We start from the raw sequence: 19,324 nt of genomic DNA, 5'->3' as shown, positions 1-19,324 counted from the left end.
TAACGAATGAATGCATAAGAAATGATATTTTATGTTATCAATTGTTATAAAAAAAAATGAGGACTGGCCATTGAACTTGGCACCCTTTCGATCTCAATGATTTTGTCGTTTACGTCAACATTGTCAACAACCAAGGCATACTTATATAATATTGAACTTGGCTCACATTTCACATTAATGTTTTTGATGGGATTGTAACGTTACAACTGATCTTCAGTAAAACTATAGACCTGTCTTAAGTTCCTCTATGAGGGTCACTGACCTCTTCCAATAAATTGCGGTAGTGTGCGAAAAGTATGTTGGTGAGTGTGACGTGCGTTAGTGTGTGTAAATGGGGTAATTTGACAGATACTGAATTTTTACCCATCGAACCGGCCTCTTAACACAACACAACAACGTCCAAAGCACATCACAAACCATTACGGAATGGCTCGGATTGCAAATTTTACACCGTGACCGGTGTGAAAAACCCGAGTCGCAAACTTCAAATAGATAAGGGATGGTAAACAACATCTCCAGGGTTAAGTGTATGATCACAGTAACTACATTCTTTTGTCAAAGAAATTGCGACCTTATGGTATGTGTACTAGCGTACTAATTATCGTAACTATTCAAAGCTACTTGTTACGTTTTGCTTCCACGCAGTTGCAGTGCAGTGCTGTTTTATGACTGACCTATTGTCTTTTTCTGAGAACTGCCACTTAGAAATTAGAATGTTGTTAGGTTCTTAGTTGAATTTCTTGGTTTATTTTTCTCCGAATTTTGTTTCACTAAAATCATCCTATGAGTACCTACTCTATCACTCTTAAATATTCGTAAACACAAATTTAGGTTGTACGATTTACGAAAATTCTAACTCCTATTGATACATACCCGTGTATGCGATTTAACGTAACCAACTAATAAGAATTATTATTTTGTAATCGCATTAGGTAAAGTAAATAAAAATACAAAGTGAATTAATAAATATAATAATCAACTGTACCAACTTTTCGACCACATAAGTACATTATAATCAGAAGACAGTCAGTGGCAGCCCTGAGGTAGCGAAGATGCAAAGCTTGCCCGACTATCGGGTACGTTGGCGTCGCGTGAAGGTTTATAGCTCTTGCTCGACTATCGGGTATGCCGGCATCTGAGTAAAGTTTACGAGTACCCGATTGTCGGGTACGCGGTGTCCAATGTGTTAATCAAATAGTTAACTTAGTTAATCGCTAATCCGTTACTAAAAAAGTTAACTTCGTTAATCGTTAAAGCGATACATTTCGACAAATTTAACGTAAGTTAAAGTTAATCGTTAATCCGTTAACACGTGAAACAAAATTAACTTTTTTTTAAATATTTAGTTGCATCAGCGTATCCACTATAACGTATTATATTTCTGTAAAAGGCCGAAGTACAGCTAGCCTATTGAACTCTAGGCTGCACGTGGAAGGCAGTGATCGCCTGAGCTACTGCCAAGAGCTGTGTCAGGAGAGATGCTGGCGGTGACGGGACTGCTGTGGCACTTTGGGCGGTAGAGGCTAGGGAAGCGAATATGGTCGTAAATAGGGCTCGAATTTGCTGCCCTATCACTACAACAGTCGCCATGGTAAAGCTTAGGATTCACCGAATCAAAGTTAGTAAAAGCAAGTCCACGTGAAGAATACTTTTTTAGGTAATATTTCGGACTTTTAGCAATCGACATCGGTAAAACATAGGATTTACCGGCAAATCATAGGATTTTCCGTACTTCGGGCTTTTATAGTAGCGTTCAGAAGGTGTTTTTCGCAGCGCAGATGGCGCCTGTGCCCTACTAGATTAACGATTAACGGACTCGGAGAAATTTAACGGAAGTTAACGAGTCCGTTAACATTTTTTCAAGTTAACTTAAAAGTTAATCCGTTAATTGAAATGTTAACTTCGTTAATTAACGATTAACGGATTAACGAGTTAATGCCCAGCTATGATCATAGGAAGCATACGGTAAGTGTTATTCCTGCTTGAAAGAAAAAAACAAGACTTGTTTCATGCCATGCTAGTCTAGACGATTAAAATATGAATTTTTAAACATCAAACAGTTTAATTCAATTACTAAACAGGAATAGGTCGTGATATATGTTTATATGTCATAAATGTTAATGCATATATATTTTTAGGGGTCTTCGCATAACATAGTAAAACCAATTCCAATGGGCCTACCCTATCGCAAACACCTAAATTCGCAAAATATTCAAGAAAAGAGCGTAAGTACTCACATCTCAAAGGCCGGTAAATCACATACCATCCTTGCCACGGTTGTCCATGGGAGGCGGTGATTGCTTAAATACTTAAGCATCAGATGATCCGTCTGCGTTTCTATGGGGCCGAAACGATTTGTCCGTGCATCACTGTTAATTTATGTTTTCGTAGAAGTTTATTTATTCCTGCAGTGACCTGTGTGGTGATGGGTTAAGAATTTCACCACCCCCTTTTTAGAGTCCCATAGTCAACTAGGAACCCCTGATAGTTTCGCCGTGTTTGTCCGTCCGCGGATAATCTCATCTCAGTGACCGTTAGCACTAGAAAGCTGAAATTTGGTACCAATATGTATATAAATCACGCCGACAAAGTGCAAAAATAAAAAGTGGAAAAAATATGTTTTATTAGGGTATCCCCCCTACAAGTAAAGTGGGGAGTGTTTTTTTTTTTTTCATTTCAACCCTAGCTTGTGGTATAATTGTTGAATAGGGATTTACTAGTCATTTTTTGATAATGTTAATATTTTCGGAAATAATCGCTCCAGAAGAAAAATGTGCCACCCAAAAAAAGGGGAGGGGCCTCTAACTTATGAACCATAAGTTTCAAAAATATGAAAAAATCTCAAGTAATCAAGTAATAAAAAAAATCAAAAGTAGAACTTTATAAAGACTTCCTAGGAAAATTATTATGAACTTGATAGGTAGAACAGTTTTTGAAATAAATATGGGAAACTACGGAACCCTACACTGAGCGTGGACCGACATGCTATTGGCCGGTTTTTTTTAAATAATAATAGATGCAACCTGTTACTGCAATGTCACAGTTTCGTTTTCTTTTAACCCCTTATTTGCAAAGAGTGGCACTGAAGCTTTAGTAGTTTCATGTGCTCTGCCTACCCTTTTTTGGGATACAGGCGTGATTGTATGTATGTATGTATTTCCTGCTGGTAGGTAAAATACCATCATATTTCCAAAAAACGAAACGACAAAATAACGCATACTTCGTAGATTGAACCCCAAAATTATTTTTTTTTTTTTTTTTTTTTTTTTTTTTTTTTTTTATTATAAACTGGCCAGTGATTGACCTTAGTCGCACCTGATGGAAAGTGACGACAAGGCCGAGGTTGTAGCTCACTGGTTCAGTAACAGCCTATTCACTCTTGACTTGAATTCACCCAGATTGTATTCGCCCGGGAATACAGATGAGGGGAGCATGTTCCATTCCTTAGCAGTTCGCATTAGGAAAGAAGAGGCAAACCTCTTCGTGCGAATGAAAGGTAGGTCGACAACGTAAGGGTGAAACCGCTCCCCGCGCCTGGTTGTCCGGTGATGGAACGGGGAAGGAGGAACCAGGTCATGCAGTTCCTGTGCACACTCTCCAGAATGTATCCGGTAGAAGACGGACAAGGACGCAACTCGACGGCGATGCTCGAGGCTTTGTAATCCTGCCTTGCCTGCCGGAACGTCGCCAATGAGTCTTCGAGCTCGACGTTCTATTGAGTCCAAGGCTGCCAACTGGTATTTGGCAGAGCCGTCCCACAAGTGGCAGCAGTATTCCATACACGAGCGAACTTGCGCCTTGTATAAGGAGAGAAGTTGCTCCGACGAGAAATACCGCCTCACTTTAAAAAGGATGCCAAGTTTTTTTGCTGCAGTTTTAGCCTTGGACTCAATAGCAGAACCGAAGTTCAGGTTTGAGTTGAGCGTTAGCCCGAGTAACTCTAGGCGGTCCGTTACTGCCACGGATACATTCCGGAAAGTAGGAGCCAGGGTGAACTGACTCCGTTTGGCGGAGAAGAGACACGCCTGCGTTTTTGAGGCATTGAACTCGACTAAGTTGGCCTGGCCCCAATCGGATACAGCTTTCAGAGTCGAGTTCGTTTCCTCCAACATACCTTCTCTAAGGGATTGGGTTACGCTGGCACTGGCCCGTGCATCGGACAAATATCTCACCGTGACTGTGCTGTCGTCTGCATACCCCAAGATACCGGGCTTGAGCAGATCATTGATATGCAGCAAGAAGAGAGTCGCGGAGAGAACTGACCCCTGAGGAACCCCGGCAGTAATCTCCATAAGATCGGACGAGCAGCCGTCAACGACTACTCGAATGGATCGGTTCCTCAGAAAATCAGTGATCCAAGCGCGCAGGCCAGGAGGGAGCCCGTATGCGGAAAGCTTGGCAATAAGGCTGTCATGCCAAACCCTATCGAAGGCCTTGGAAATGTCGAGGGACACAGCCAAAGCCTCACCATGCCTTTCGATGGCTTCACCCCAAAGGTGGGTGGCGTAAATCAGAAGGTCCCCGGTGGAGCGGTTACGACGAAACCCGTACTGCTGGTCACTGAGGAGATCGTTACCTTCGAGATACGCCAGAAGCTTGGTGTTCAATACACGCTCCATAATCTTACAGAGTATGGAGGTGATTGCGATGGGCCTATAATTCGATGGGTCGGCACGACTCCCTTTCTTAGGGACTGGTTGCACATTGGCAAGCTTCCACGTCTCGGGAACAAAACCCGTATTGAGAGAAAGCCTAAACAGGCGCGTCAAAACAGGTGACAACTCTGGGGCACATGTTTTGAGCACGATAGCTGGAATACCGTCTGGGCCACTAGCTTTTTTGACGTCTAGGCAGCGCATCGCTTTCAACACCTCTTTTTGGTGTATTTTGATGTAATTATATTTTGGTGTAATTATATTTTAAAAGGTTTTTTTTTTTTTTTAAACACGCGTTGAGAGACTTGAGAGCAGAATGACAAAAAACAAGCGTGAACTAAGTACTTAATCTGCATCGATGATTGGCGTGACCTTGTAGTATCGATAATATGACTTTTCCGCATGTGTAGGTACCTTTGTTTAGTTTTGGTGCGTTTATGAAATGAAATATTTGAAATGAAATATTTGAAATGAAATATTTGAAATGAAATATTTTATTTAACATAACCATTTACAGACAATTAGTTCTATGGTCCCAAGCTCTGCTAACTAGAAGCGCTGGTAGCCTAGCGGCACAGTATAATGAAGAGTAGGTACTATCGTACAGTATGGCCACTCCCGCTCCCCGCTGAAAGTGCCGCCCACCCCCTCTCGGTTACTTCACAGTTACCGCCTGTCGAAACCGTGTGTGTCGACCTGTCATATTTCACTCATACAAGCATAGTACGCGTTCACCTACACGAGCGCCGCTTAGACTGTGTGCTAGGAACGCCCCTCTTTCATATAATTGTTTGATCGCCAGTGTCCGAGATAGCGGTAAGTACGTGCGACTTTCGTTCCGGAGGTCGCGGGTTCGAACACCGGCTCGCACCAATGAATTTTTCGGTATTTATGTGCGAAATGTCATTTGTTATTTGCCAGTCGCTTTTCGGTGAAGGAAAACATCGTGAGGAAACCGGACTAATTCCAATAAGGTCTAGTTTACCCTTCGGGTTGGAAGGTCAAATGGCAGTCACTTTAGTAAAAACTAGTGACTACGCCAAATCTTGGGATTAGTTGTCAAAGCGGACCCCAGGCTCCCATGAGCCGTGGAAAATGCCGGGATAACGCAAGGAGGATGAGTTCTATGGTCCCACACTTAGTCCCGTGGAAACGAAGCAATTATCAGGATGAGTAAGAAGCGCCTGGCAGCTGGCATCCCTTGGCTCGTTGGGTCGACCTCTGGATGAGACTAGCCCAGACGGCTTAGCTGAAATGTCAATATTTGACGCTAGATGCCGCGCCGATCGACCCAGTAGCACCAATACCACACACCTCGGACAGTGGCGATCAAATATATGAAAGAGGCGCGTTCCTAGCACAGAGTCTAAGCTTGTGTAGGTGAACGCGTACTATGCTTGTATGAGTGAGATATGACAGGTCGACTGTTCGCATTTTTGACAGGCGGTAACTGTGAGGTAACCGAGAGGGGGTGGGCGGCACTTTCAGCGGGGAGCGGAAGTGGCCATACTGTACGATTGTACTCTTTATTATACTGTGCCAATACGGAAGAGCGATAGAGATAGCGTAACGATAGCGATACTGTCGTAAGCGTGTGTACATTTGGCTACGTACCCCAAGCCCGGGATAAGTGCACAAAGGGAGGATAACTTTAACTTTGACATGTAAAATTGTTAATTTTATGAATAAATGAATATGAATATGAATATAGAGTCAGCAGTGGACGATTAACGGCTGAAATGATGATGATGATGATGATATACCGGGCCCTTGAGTTCGAGTCAAGCGCGGATCCAGCTTCGTGCCCAGGGGGGGTCATGTGGTAAAGGCCCAGGCCCCCCGAGGGGGGGGTCACGTGGATTTGTATGGCCAGCCTAGGCTCCAGGGGGGGGTCATGACCCCCATGACCCCCCCCCCCTGGATCCGCGCATGGTTCGAGTCCTTCTCTCCCTCACACTGAGCGTATGAGACGGGAGTGAGACGGGAAGACATTTTTGAATGACTGTATTGTTTTGACGATGGGGTACGGGTTCCTTGCTGACGAGACACGAGCCTAACGAGACTTACTACTAGAAACTAGAACCAAAAATTACATTGGTACATTTCCGTGACGAAAAACAGTCAAGGCAGAGGCTCATAAAGCTCTGCTCCCTGAACCTGGGTCATTTTTAACCGTCGCCTCATATCTCTCAAATAGGACGGTTAACAAGTCGTCTGTATGTTTTTTTTTTTTAATGTTTGTTCCTCGATTTTTGATTGAATTTCTGATGATGGGATCCTGGAGAAATCGAGGGAACTCCTCGAATCTGAAAGGCATACATATGGTGATTTTTATGTTTTTAAAGGAACAGCATGCATTTAGGTACGGAACAGTGACATTTGGTGCAGTGGAACTGCTGATGATGGCCGGAACGGAACTCCTCAAATCTGAACGGCACGCTTATAGTGACTTTGGTATTTTTATAAGAACAGCATGCTCTTTCGTCCAGAACAGTGACGTTTGGTGCAGTGGAACTGCTGATGATGGTCAGAACCAAACTCCTCAAATCTGAACGGCACGCTTATAGTGACTTTGCCATCTTTATAAGAACAGCATGCGCTTACGTCTAGAACAGTGACATTTGGTACAGTGGAACTTCTGATGATGGTCAGAACCGAACACCTCAAATCTGAACGGCACGCTTATAGTGACTTTGGTATTTTTATAAGAACAGCATGCACTTACGTCCAGAACAGTGACATTTGGTGCAGTGGAACTGCTGATGATATAGTCAGAACCGAACTCCTCAAATCTGAACGGCACACTCATAGTGACTTTGGTATTTTTGTAAGAAAAGCATGCATTTAAGTTGTAACAGTGACATTTATTTAGTTATTGTAACAGTCAAAAGGTGACCTACCTACCCTAGCCTATACTCTACCATAAGCACCCTATATATTTAACAACCCAAGAACCCATTAAGCTTAAGAACTACCCCTAAATTTAATCCCAATTTATTTTGTTTGTTTTGTTCTGCATTTAAAACGTTTGGCCATAAGAAAAATAATAAAATGTGATCGTTTAGTAAAGGTAGGAAGCCTAAGCTGTACGAAGTAACCACAAATCCTTTTCTCAAGTGTAGGAAGTTTCAACACACTGGATATTCCCCTAACATTCAGAAATTCTACCTCCTAGGTAATAATAGTCTCCGCTATTCTGATATTCCCTATAGATGAGTACCGATACATAATTTATTTTATAGAGCAATTACAACCAACATGTTCATTCAATTCTCAAAGTCAAATATACACCTTGTGAAGTAGAAAGAAATAAAATACAATAATTAAGGTGAAAATTTCAATTTATTTGTCAAATTTTTTAGGAATTTTATTTTTAAAGGTGTTTTATCCCCAACGCGTCCTAGTATGAATTACAATACATAGTCGGTAATACATACTAAGCTCTGACCATCAACGTAGAGCTATTTGCCAGTTCAATTCTTTCTTTGAATCGAAAATAAAATTGGAACGCTATTTCTATTGTTTCTATGTTAAATTATCAGTGAGAATCAGCGAAAATGAGAATACAACTTCACTATTAATACTATTCAAAGATAATTAAAGGAAAACTCTCAGCAATTCAAGAATTCCAAGAACCCTTTGTTTTATTTTGTATTTAGGGCTTTATTTAGGCAAATACCCCCTGGTTTGCGCATGAGGTATGGTCGCCTATTCTGTCATCTAAAATGCCAGGCCTTGGATCCTTTCCTAGAATCATCTTTTCTGGAATGTGAACCTATCAACCGGTTCTCTCAAAAATTTTGAACTTTATAAACCATAGAACCCCAGACTCTCCTCCAACATATCGACAAATGAAAATTACAATTACTGTATTTGAACAAGACAATTCCATTTAATGGCCATCATTGTATGTGGTAAGCTCGTACGCATTGCTATACAAGACTTGCCTCAACTGTCACGTTACGCTTAGCTGATATACTCAAGCCTGGACCTCCTGCCCAAACAAGCATCATAACTTCAATGCCAAGTAGCAAGAGAAAAGACCCGAGTCTCTTTAATTTATCAAAAACAAATCCGAAATAAAAATATTTAATTCAAACTGGCATTCCCGACAGAACCTAGTCCCTAAGCTCTTTAACTTTATTGACAAAATAAGTAAGAATTGTACCAGGAATTATTCAATCAAAATAATAAAAATAATTTTAAAACCAAACTGTAATATCTTCTTGTCTCATTATTTTTATTCTCAAAACCCAGCTATCCCATAAACTTTAGCAATTAAATTTCCATAAATATAGTCCCCATTAGCAGCTCTTTCTATAGATATAATAAAAATATAATATCACAATATTATCAAATATCCAGAAATAAAATAATCTTTTATTTCTGATTAATAAATAAAATATAAATTGCTTCAGTATTTTCTGAAGTTGATTAAGAACCTTAGTTCATTTAAAAGCAAAAGCTTGTACAGAATAACCATATAATTAACACATAAAATATCATTTAGTTTGCTTCAGAACTCCTTGGAATTAATATAAGACCCTTGGATCTCAAACACAAAAGCATGCAGTTAAGCATTGTTCTTCTGAAGTTGTTTAGAACCTTAGTCCATTTAAAGCAAAAGCTTGTACAGATAACCATATAATTAACATTGTAATAAGTTCTCATATAAAATAATTTAGTTAGCTTCAGCATTCCTTGGAATTAATGTAATACCCTTGGATCTCAAACACAGCAAATATGCAGTTAAGCATTGTAATAAAATTATAATATAATATGCTCTAGAATATCAGAGAATTATTTAAAATCCATAGATTATTCTAAGTGTATAATAAAAACCCCTAATAAATCAGTTATGTTTCAAAGTACCACAAAATAGTCATATAACAAAGCACAATAGAACATCATAATGAAATCACAAAGAAAAACAGTGATAAATATTAAAGAACTCACATGACTCCTTCTTATCTTTGGAGAGATCTCCCCGTGGCTGCCTCGACCCGCGACTCGTTCCTGAATCCCCCCCTGCGCCCCGTGTACTGGCTTATATAGCCCGCTCGGGTGACGGCCCCGCCCGAACCTGCCACGCTAGCGTCCCCCCGGAGCCCCGACGGCATTGCTCGCTTGTATTACCATATATGGGCATCCGAAGCGCACCCTCCAGCGCCGACGCGCTCATCTCGATCGTGATTGGTTGCGCACCATCGCCTGACGCCAAGTCGAGTTTCGACCTGTTTCCTAGAACTTTTGCTACCGATGTTTTGAATGATGTTTCTATTTGGAATGAAAATAATATTATATTTATGCATGCATAGGTTTGTACGAAACGAGATTATCGGATCGTCACAATTGCCCCCAACATTTGTCACAGAGGAAAGGTTTCGTAACCCTTGACTCGGAGCACAAATGTTCCCACTCTAAATCAGATATTGTTATTTAACCCCTTGATGTAAATGTGGTGTGTAAAGTGACCATTACTAGAAAGGAAACAAATTATCCGGCATGAAATTATAAACCCACAGAATTATGACCCATGAGTCCAATTGCTTTCAGACAGAATTTCCACCCTCCATGCGACACTTGGTTGTGAGGCAAGTGAGCCCTATGTAGCAAAGTCCTCGCGTTTCATCCGGAATCTACGACCGTAGCCATTGAGATTCCACCACCTACATTGCCCAGATGTCCAGAAACAACGAAAACCTCCTCATAAAGAATGGAAAAACCTTTGCGGTAACCTCCAACACTTTTTCCCAGTGGCAATAACTCCAGTCAATAACCCACACAGGACAACCGGTTCCTTTCTTTCTTGGCGTGATGTAGTACTCTATTTCCAAGCAAGAAAGCTAGAAGTATTTTGAATTCATATATATTACGTTATGGCTCAAATGATTTCCACTCGATTTTTTTTTTTTTTTATTCGTGTGGAACCCAAACGAACTCTAGATTCCTTATCTGAGGTTAGCGTCAGGATAGATGGACACGAAGTAATTCAAACATGTGTTTTAATTCACATGCTTGACCACCCCACATCACGTAAGCTCAGGAGTCAGCCAAATGGTCAGTTAAGAATGTAGAAGACATCCTTAAAAGTATTTGAAAGTCTCGACCGAGTTACTGGTACTACAAATGGACAGGAAGGAACTCCTGGACAGCATCAGCCTTGCTATTATATTAATAATAACTTTATTTTATTTTGTGGAAGTTATTATTATCATAATCCTACTTATGATGAAAAATTACTATAAAAATTATACATATCTGGATGTATATCGGCTGCAAAATGCCATACTAATCTACAATGCAATTGATTAAAAAAAAAATCATTTCTATTGAAAGCTTTTCAGTTAAATAGCAATAACCAAAACTGTCTATCAGAGGCACACATTTCTCTCCAAAGGTAGGACCGCCACGTCACTGCAGTTCAAACACATGGTTCTTTTTTTTTCCACGTGCTTGCTGTGCAGCCCGGTACCCCGGATCCCCTAAGATAGGTTAAGCAAACTAAATCAAAACACTCCTTCTGCAAACCCACTCGTTCATAGAGAGTGTGACGGACGAATAGTGATAGCTTCTTGTAGAGTATTGTGTTATCAAAAAGAATTTACCTATAAAAGGTATGACCTTAACCTAACACCAATATTCTCTTGATAACACATCTTTGTTCCCCTTTTCCCCGTTTGCAAATAACAATAACTGTTGTCAATATTTGATGATAAACAACTCTTAATAAACTCTCTCATACAAAATCATACTTCAATTCTTTCATCCATCCTCTCTTACATCTACACATAACATACATCATCTGAGTCGTACACACATATCATACATGTTCCATTCAATCATCTTTTATTCTTCCTCACTCGCTCTTTCATACAGTTTAATACAAAGTTGCAAACAATCAAAATATTGACAGCAAAAAAAGTTAATCCCATTTCCTTTTGAATAAAATATATATTGCATTGTGCTTTATATTGAAAAAATCTACATATTATACTATACTACAAAACATAACTTATAATTAAAGTTTACGCTTACGCTTAATGTTTAACGTAATTGGTTGAGACAAATTACGCTAAAAATAAATATAGTCAGAGCAACGTTAGAATTAATTCCTGATAGTCATGAATAAACCCTTACACATACGAAACCATGACTTGCTGTTCAACAAAAAGCCATAGCCCCGCACATGCACTGGCCATCCACAACCACCAAAAACCAATCCCACATCACTTCAACCATAAAAGTTACGCCTTATATGCTCTAAAAATTACGCTTGGTTACGCCTTATATGCTCTAAAAATTACGCTTAATCATTTACGCCAAATTGCAATTAAATATACGCCAAATGTATTTTACTTTACGCCAAATTAGTTACGCCAATTGCTTTAATCAAAATTACTACGCGCTATGCCACTTAACTTAGGTATTCTAACTACAAAATGGTAACATGCCCAACTAGCAAAAAAGTCTTGGATTACGCACTTTATAAGAGTGGTGGGCTTATATCACTCTTATAATTGTTTTGGAACATGTTACTGCTCTTATATTAGCCTTAGACAAGCTAGTACGGACTCTAGAACACTCTGTCTCATTACTTAGTCTCATATATGTATATAAGCGCATTTTATAATACTATTATAAGCCTCTTACTCCTACAATAACATTTACGTAGATTTATTGTTCTTGAGAGTAACTGTTCTTATAGTCCTCTTCTCTAAGTTTATTTGATTTTATAATGGTCCTGATAAATGCTCTTGTAAGAATGTCAGACTAATATCAGCATAACATAAAAACACTATAAGTACATACTTTTTTCATCTTATTTAAAACTATTATAAGGTCAATAGCAGTAGTTAAGTAAGATATTAGAGTGATATTGGATAATTTGATGTTATAATGGTCTTAATAAATGCTTATGTAAGAATTTCAGACTAATATCAGCATAACATAAAAATACAATAGTGCATCTTTTTGTGACCTTATTTAAAGCTATTATGAGATTAATAGCAGTAATTTAGTTATATATTAGAGTGATATAGGATAAACATACTTAAATAAACAATAGATGATATCAATATAAAGTGGTTTGACCTTAAATCAATTTTGGGAACACAGTTGTAAGTATACAACCATTTCACATCACCAACTTTGTCATTTAAATAAAAAGTAAAAACAATAAGTATACTTGTATTTATATGGTCAAGTGATATAAAATCAGGTCAAGATTAAGAAAATGAGGTTTTATATAGTTAAAGCAAGGAATCCTAAATTAATTAAACATGGCCGTATCATTGGTATTTAAGAACGCTAATATTATAGCAAATGATCTTATAATAATCTAATAGCGCACTGAGAAAATGCAACTATAACAATGGCGTCTTTTTACTGCAAATAAAGAAATAAAATAATTAACGAGGATACAAAATACTATTATTTGAGTGGGCGCATGAAATTTGAAGTGTAAATAAGGGTCTATTTTACAGTAAATAATATTTTCCAAATACTTACCGCGCAATATGAAGAAGCACCAAGGATAAGAAACACGTTATTATAAGTTTATAAATATTACTAAATGGTAATACTTAATTACCTTTAGTGTTTATTTTGTCACAACGTAGCCGTAGAATGTTTCAAATAATTATCGTGTTGTCGTACAAAAATCAAAATAAGCTTGTTTAGGCTCACAAGAGTCTAATGTTGGACCAAAATAAGCCTATGCAGGCTTATAAAATACTTACGTGAAAGCGATATTAGCCTAAGAAAGCTTAAATTAGTTTTGGCAAGATTACTGTAAAAGCGAACAGTATGCAATAAAAGTGATGTTAGAACGATATTAAAATAAATATGCTTATAATTGTGCCCAAATCCAGGCTTCTACGATGATATAGAATCAATATAAAACCAAAAAAATTTTGTCTTGAGATCGTTGTAAGCGCGACTTTTGCTAGTTGGGTGTTCATCTTACATTTGACCAGCCACAAATATCCTGAACCAAACGATTACCCACGTCTCATTCTTCATTATCCAGATCCTCTTCAGATGTTTTTGAACTTGTTTATTCTGCCGAAGTAGTAGATCCTACTGACTGCACAAATATTTTCTTGGAGGGGCTTCAGGCGAAGACAGCCACTTCAAATCGTAAATTTCCTACTGCAACTGCTGGCCCGTACTACTACTGCTGTCCCGTACAACTACTGCTGGCTCTGTAACTCAAAAGCTCGAAGCACGAAACGCGTCGAGTTAGCGTAATTACAAACAAAATATGAACTTTGGATTATCCTTTATTTTTTAGTTTCCCCAACACAACATTGCAAAATTAATACTGTTACAGTTACACGATATTTTTAGCTAGGTGGAGGATAAAACGACGGCTTATAAATGGATAACCCTTATTTATAATCAGTTTTACTTGGGAATAGAAAAACATGACTAAATCTATGCTTGATAAACAAAATAATAAATTTTAGTGTAAGTAGCTAATTGGTTCATCAAGCTAAGGTCTAATTAATAGGTTCTCGTACAACTTTCCAAATAGCGAGACTCGCACATAGTCATTACATTGTAGTTCATGGTTGTTAGGTCCTTGAATAAAATATTTCTATTCATTTCCCATCCACATGATAAGAAACATACTTTAAAGAACAATATTGTCATGTAACGATGCGTGAATAGATACTACTACGCTACCATAACTAGATATCCTAACACTAAACTTGCCCCCATGTCATTGCAAGTTTTATGCTATTGACTAACTCTGTAAATGTAAAACTATTAGATACTGGCTTCTAACCTTTGCCGAATTATGATGATGATGAGCACCCTCAGTTATTAATTAAGTTAATCGGAAACAAAAGTAACATACACATACACTTACAATTTAATTCATCTGTTGCTTACTCAAACTAATTACAATTTTACATGCTGGCACACGTGCCCCCCTGCGAACTAAACTTTTACATACTCAGTTGTGATAACCAAACACGGAATAACTCACAACAAACGTCCTCTTTAACACACGTCGTAATAATTACAACTCTCTTTACTCGCTGGCATACATGCCCCCGTGACAACTAAAATTTAGCGTATTCTAAAGGGTTCAAATTGTGAGAAGCTAAATAAAGGAAACAATTGACCAAAGTTTAATCACAAATGGATAACCTTGAACAATAAGATTAAAACAAAACTAAAATAAATATAGAGGAAGAACCTTAAAACTAAACTAAAACAAATTAAAAGGAAAAAACTCAAACAATAAAATACACAAAAATATTTCATTGCCGGGGTTCGAACCAGCAACCTGTCGCTTCGTAGCCACTATCCACTAAACTAAGTATGCTACGGCGACTATGGTGAGATAGGCAACGTATATCGACGAAGACAGATTGCCTTGATGTTTAATTTTCTTTCATTTATCTTTTCTGATTATTTTACCACCGTAGGAACAATTGCGTTACCAAAAGTTGCGGACAAAAAGTCGCACGATAAACATAAACGGACACTAAGCACATTTAGACCTAGTACTGTAATTACACGATCAGCTGCATAACACTTACCCCGCGACAATAACACACTCGCACGTACCGCTTGTACATATGATTACGGTATACACCGTCCTTTTCACGTACGTAAAACAATTAAACTTCCCAGTTTACATTTCTAAAATGACGGAATTTCTCATTGACCTCTCATCTTCTTGACGGTCCACTTCATTCTTCTCGCAACACCCTACATTTTAAAATAAAAAAATGTATGTTGTCACCAATCTACCCATTACCCTCTAAAGACAACAAATTGAAACTAGATGGCGTTATTAGGATCATATAATGTGATGTTATGCTAAAACATCATGTTTCAACCACAAACATTACCGTATCACTTGAAACAAGCGAATACTAAAATAACATACATACACATACCTACAATTACATTTAAAATACAAAAGTGTTCCTTTACATACTTGTTGGCCTACTTCAGGTCCTCTTTGCGAAATTAACTTCTCTTCATCTGTCACAAATTACACAGAAAAATTCTAAGATTTAGGTTTTGGTGATGAAAATGAATAGTGATTAATACGCTGAGTTTATTTCTCTTACTTTAGGATTTATTTACGTCAAACATTTTGGAAAAAGTTAATAAATGGACAGCCCTTAATTGAAAATTAATAACTTCTAAATAGTTTCGTAACAAACATACATTACATACCTACATTCAAAAACAAAACTATACATACCTACATTCAAACACACAACTACAGGTACATACATTCAAACACAACTATGAAAATTGAAATTAAACTTTAAGTGTGTTCTCAGTTCTCACACTATCCGATCCGACCGATATCGAATGCGAAAACTCCCTGAGTAGAGTGCACCTTTAACCTCTTAATGTAAGTTTATCTATGTATAATGATGGTAATGACAAACTACTTACGTCTTATTTCGTTAATCTGCTTATAATTAGAATACCTATTGATAATAGTTAGCTTATACATCACGCAAAATACGCGCAAGAAATCGGTTGCGGAAAATCGCCCGTACTACAATACAGTACAATACAATACAATAGTAAGTACATACTCTTACCCTCTGCTGACCATTACATTGAGTTGAAATTCGACGTACCTAACTTTTACTATTTCTAAAAATCACGTCTATGTTTTCAAAATCAAAATCAAACAACTAGGAGGTATAAATAGGTATATCTATGTTTATGAAAAACGTGATGAACTATCCCTTATTTACTGAATCGATACTATAGAATTGGAATGTAAAATTGGATTTAAACAATTGAATATAATAGACGCAGATTTTACTGAGTAGGTATGAAAAATAATTTTCCTTTGACATGCAATATTATGAATACCTACTTACATACCTACTTCCACAGAATATATAATAGAACAAATACTTACTACTTACTTGGTACTTACTTATAACTATTACTTACTACTTACTTGGCTGACACGATAACCCAAAATGAGTTTCGTCCTTCAACACAAGAACACACCGTTTCGTTCGGTTTTGAGCGGTATCGTTACCTCACATTCGCCTTGAGAGCATGGGAGAACGCCGTCCTGCTAGTCTCCCTAAATATCGTTGAGCGGATAGAGTGAACGTAGACCTCCGTGAGCTCGGCGTCGACGAAAGCAATACTATGAATACCCGACGATAATGGTAATCTACTAATATATTGTAACAATATTTTTTCAAACCTCGTAGGTATATTTTTATTTAGCTGATATTATACTCAAGTAACTATTGGTTTCGTACAGGCAGAGCCATCTATCGGCAGGATTGTATTGATAACCCAGTTTGCTGTTAGCTAGAATGACAAAAGATGGCGTGTCGATCGTCGTTAATTTATTTCCTTCCAAAATCCCTTTTGAATTTTCATTTATTAAAAATAAAACTCAATTTATTATTGTATTGTTAGTTTTCGTTCCTTTTTGGAAATATTTTATTACCCTCTTTAAGACAGAAGTTAAAGTTGTTGTCTATAGGCGAATGCATCTCGTCACGTATCTGTGGGCCGAGCTGTCAGCCGACACTTTGCATATTGGAAAGGATGTAGACGGGTGGTTTTCAAATTCTTCAGGGCCTATGCGCCACATTCTAATTTTTAAATCGCGAATTAATCGCATAATCGTAAGTATTTTCTTCCATATTCGAATGCAGTTTGTTGTGTTACGTTCAGTGCTAATTCTTGTGCCCATTATTTTCAGATGATTTTATTTTTATAAAATTACTGAGGACCCCTTCCATTGACATGATTGCACGGAACCACAAGCCGGCTTCTTTTCTGGAATGGGTACGTTTCACATTCGTTCGAGTAATATTTTAACCCTCGCTAAGGGTTGGTGGAAGCCTCAGGGTCATTGTTTTTTTTAAACCTATTTCAGGTCCTCAGATTTGGAGGTTAACGTTCGAAGACAGAGCAGAGCTGATGCTTCCCGAGCCTGGACCGGTGGACAGGAGGCTGTGACGATCGGTATGGAAGAGCTCCCATTCCGTGGCTGCAGCGGCCACCTCTCCTCAACTCGGTTAGACGTCCCCAAGGTCAGAGCGTTCCTCGTTTTTTTTAAAGGCGCCCAACATAAATAAATTTTTTAATTAATTAATAATTTACCTTTTACCCGGTCTTCCAGTACCAGAACTACTGACTCACCCCTATGCTCTAAATTTTAGGTATTTGTTTTTTTTTTAAGTAAATAGACTGAGCTAGCGATATAATTTATAATAAGGGTAGTTTCATTGCCTACCAGTTAGGCGTTACTAAGTAGTGTATTATTACGTTCGAAATTGTTTTCAGAAAGACAGTTAATTAAAAAGTTATTTTCTATATAAATACTTAGTTTACTTTATTTACCCTTAGGTAATCCCCAAAATTGTAACAGTGGCGCCCAACGTGGGGCTTTAGAGAGTTCAGACTGGAAGACCGTTGGTTGCGTAGGTACCTATTTATAAATTTTCTTAAACATAGTATTGGTGATTATTTACATACCTACCTAAGATTGTTGGCAAAATCAATTCCTTACTAAAAATAAAGGAAAGGTTTCCGTATTACTTTCTTTGTGTGTTAAATGTATAGTACCATATAAATAGATAATTATTACCTCTTGTTAGTTGGTGGGTACCAAATCTGGTTATTTTTATTCATTGCCAACAGTACTATATCTACCTACAAAACCATTTTGTCTCTTTATATTAGTGAAAAGTAAGAAAAATTTGCTTGTATTTAATTCTGAATAGTACCAAACGCTTGGTACCTACTGCATTTTGTAATTCGTAAATCAGGATTTTTTTTTACATTTTGATGTGAAAGGTGTGACTAGCAAATTAACTTTATTTTATATTGTATTTAACTAGACTACATATTTTTCTAGAAGGTGGTTAATTTTAATTGTTCATAGTTCTTACCTAATGATAATAGTTGAAGTAATTTAAAGTACCTACAGCCAGTCGTAATAATTGGTGTCTTGTTTTTCTAAATTACCTATTTTATTCTTCCTACCTTAACGATATTGAAGTTGGTGTTGTAAATTTAGTACAAATATTTATGTAGGTATTTTAATTGAGTTTTACTACATAAAGTTAAACATGTAAAGAGCATACAGGGTGATTAGAAAAAAAAAAATTAATAATAATAATTTAACCTAACTTTTATATTTAAATAATTGGGTGATTGTTTGGACCTTTTATTATTTAAATTAGTCCAGCGTGCACATTTAATATTTTTCGTGGGTTTCCTTTGTGGTTGAAAATACTTTAGAATAAATATTTTGTTGTGAAAGTGTTCGTGATCTAAGTTGTTTACGAGGCGTTATCTTTATTACCTACTTTCCGGTGGGTTAGATTTAACACAAGTTTTTCCATATTGTTGTTACGTTAAGGAGTAGGTATTCATTTATTAGCAGTTATCGGTGATAGGTAGTTTTTTTGTTTTGATGTATAGTAGGCGTTTTCTTTATGTGTTTGAAGTGGGAGTTAAGTACATTGTGTCCGGATGGTACTAATACGTCCGTACACAAGTATTACCTTTTCGATGTTTGGTGGTGAGTGGACGATTTAAAAGTTCTCTTCACGTAGTTTTCTGGGTGCTGGCGTTTTAAACCAGCATTTCAGCTTCACTGGCTGGTCGGATTCTTGCGGATTTAAACGGAGAATTCT

At 37.6% G+C, this 19,324-nt stretch overlaps 1 long non-coding RNA gene across 1 annotated transcript; it reads left to right on the top strand.

Moving 5' to 3' along the window:
- Window positions 1-17,257: 17,257 nt before the first annotated feature.
- Window positions 17,258-17,730, top strand: LOC125237553. Its single transcript, XR_007178345.1, has 3 exons — window positions 17,258-17,302; window positions 17,380-17,465; window positions 17,557-17,730. It is a non-coding gene; the product is annotated as an uncharacterized LOC125237553 (long non-coding RNA).
- The last annotated feature ends 1,594 nt before the right edge of the window (window positions 17,731-19,324 follow it).

The sequence above is a fragment of the Leguminivora glycinivorella genome, chromosome 21, assembly GCF_023078275.1.
Source record: "Leguminivora glycinivorella isolate SPB_JAAS2020 chromosome 21, LegGlyc_1.1, whole genome shotgun sequence".
Classification (NCBI taxonomy): domain Eukaryota; kingdom Metazoa; phylum Arthropoda; class Insecta; order Lepidoptera; family Tortricidae; genus Leguminivora; species Leguminivora glycinivorella.
This window is presented reverse-complemented; position numbering and strand designations above follow the sequence as displayed.